General features: G+C 44.8%; 1 non-coding gene across 1 annotated transcript; it reads left to right on the top strand.

Annotated features, from left to right (window-relative positions):
• The first annotated feature begins 1,554 nt into the window (after positions 1-1,554).
• On the top strand, positions 1,555-1,688 carry LOC128571413 (small nucleolar RNA SNORA70). Its single transcript, XR_008375831.1, has one exon. It is a non-coding gene; the product is annotated as a small nucleolar RNA SNORA70 (small nucleolar RNA).
• Positions 1,689-2,653: the final 965 nt, after the last annotated feature.

Raw genomic sequence — 2,653 nt, 5'->3', positions numbered from 1 at the left:
TCAAAGCTGCTTGTGGTTACACACATGAAAGGTCAGTCCTAAATTTAATTCTGATTTACAAATATTTACCATCTATTACACTATCTCACAAAGCACCACTGCTGTAGTGGCGATATAGCCCTGATCACACAAACATTTCAGCCTTCGAAGAGTTTGCCTGTTAATACATTCATGTAAAATGAATAAAGTTGGCAGATTTCAAAACAGAACAGTTAACTGACAGAATGGAGTTTGCAGTATGGACACCATGAACTTTCAAATAGAAATCATTTTACACCTAAACCAAGACACATTGCTGTGCCAGTTTGCAGATGCCCCAATTTGCTCTTATTTTCAAAGACATTTTATGGTTTATAAATATTACGATCAGACAATAAAGTGGTCTTCCAACAATTGTTCTAGAACAACAGCTGACAGTTATATAGTCTTTTTTTAGTTATATAGTTTTTAATAAGTGGTATTAATGTAGATACATGTTCTATGGAATTTTTAATCTATGATTCATTTAAATATTACAGCAGCCCTGTGAGGCAGGTGCTACTATTATTCCTATGTTCAGATGAAAAAAAGTGAGGGTAAGTAACTTGTCCAAGGTCAAACTGATGACTTAGGTGTCAGGAGTCACCCTCAGGCTATTTTGTGCTTAATCTGTTCCTAAATTTGGAACACACTATGTGCAATGCAAACAAAATATTTCCAGAATCTTTTGAGCAGTGCTAAAGACAGCGGGAGGTGCCTTTGACTCAGGGACCCAACACAAAGAGTCACAGGCACATAACCTCAGTTTCCTGCCCTCAATCATGACGATAGGCCCAGTCTGGACACATAGGGGCACCAGAGCTTGTCTGTGTGACAGAAAAAGAGATGAACCAAAGCATAATCTTTTCTGATCTGTTTATTAGCCTGAAAACCCTCTGGATCATGTTGGTACTTACAAGGGTACTGCAGCAAAGACCCAGTGTCCGAGGCTTAGGGCCTGTTTGGATGCTGACATCAAGCTGAGGTAGCTTATAGCAGTTGTCACAGAGAGAGGCCATGGAGGGTGGCCAGCAGCTAATGAGCAGCATCACACAGGATACAGGTCCTTGGTGGGGTGCACAGAACCTGTCTGACCTGTGGGCTTACAGGACTCATAACTTGATGATGTCAGAACACACGTGCTGTGAGGGCAGAGGGACCACCCACTGTTAACCAAGCTCCCCACGAAGGAGAGACTCAGTATCAAGGTGCTCGTTACAAAAGGGAGATACTGCTTTGTAGTGACAAGGATCTGGTGCCTCTTACCAAAGTGTGTGAAAGCCACGTTAATCATCAGTGGTTGTTGGTGGTCACCAAGAGACATATTTTCCAGAGTGTAGTAAGGCATCATTGCCACCCCACAACCCGGAAACAATGTTCCAGGAGCCTGAGAATTCCCACACGCAGGCCCAGGGGTGGATAAACCGGCCCTTTGTGCCCCAAACTGATGCAGAAAGGGCTCCTCCATGCAGATGGGCTGGTGACTACCACTGTTTGGATGATCCTCAATGCTCTTTGGTGAAAAGCAAGAGAGAACTGCAGCTAATTAAGCCAGCCATGCTCCTTTCTTCATGGATGCCTGGTGTGCATTGGCTGCAAACAGCAGCCTCCTTGGTAGTGTATACAGCCTGTTGCTTTATAGGTTCCTCTAAGGGACTTCGGAGACATTCCTTTCCAATACATGTTCATGTGTTAGAACTTGTGCTGTCCACAATTTAGGGTCCAGACAGGTGTGTGTGGTACCTTTGGAAAGTCCCAGGGCACTGTGGCCAGGGTTCACACTTGTCAACTCATCATGTCCCTCTGCACCAAACTACAGAATAAGGAGCATGTAACTGTGGCCCTTTGCAGGGCCAAGTTCAAGTTCTCTGGCCTCCAGAAGATTCACATCTCCAGGAAGTGGGGTTTTACTGAGTTTACATCTAAATTTGATAAATTTGAAGACATGATGGCTGAGAAGCAGGTCATCCCAGATATCTGTGGGGTCAAATACATTCCAATTCATAGCCCTGGACAAGTGGTGAGCCCTGCACTCACGAGGACTTCTACTGTGTTGCCTGTCATTTGTGCCTACCAATAATAAATCCTAGTTCCTGTCCAAAAAAAGGAAGAGAGAAATTGACCCTGCTCAAATAATGGGCATGTTGGATATTTAGGCTGCTGTACATGGACAGGTCTGGAAGGCCCCAAAACAAGGAGCTTAGGAGTGGTCTCACAGCCTGGCCAGTCTGGTCTGGAAACCACCACAAGTTCTGTTTCTCACTCAGGTTTCAAATGCCAATGAGTATCTAATTTTCAAGCTAATGTCTGACCTTGGCCTGGAAGAGGCCCATACATGAGTCTTCCTAGACTGGCATCCATGAAAAGAGCTAATTCTTCAGTGGAAGTCAGGGTGCTTTTCAGAAGTGACATCAGTGCTGAACTGCTCCAAAGTAACAGAAGCCCACAGCACGTTAATAAAGCTCATGAACCAAAGACCATCAAGAGCAAACTTATAATAAAGAGAAGCTGGGCTCACTGGGCCAGGGGGATGCCCCCAGAGGAACCAGGGGCACTGTGCTAAGAAGGAGTCTGCATGGGCTCATTGGACACCTGAGTGTTGTCTTGGTGATTTCAAAGATTTCAGGAAGAGCGG

This window comes from Nycticebus coucang, chromosome 18, assembly GCF_027406575.1.
Source record: "Nycticebus coucang isolate mNycCou1 chromosome 18, mNycCou1.pri, whole genome shotgun sequence".
NCBI classification, from domain to species: Eukaryota; Metazoa; Chordata; class Mammalia; order Primates; family Lorisidae; genus Nycticebus; species Nycticebus coucang.
Note: the sequence above shows the minus strand (reverse complement) of the source record. Positions and strands in the feature narration are given on the sequence as shown.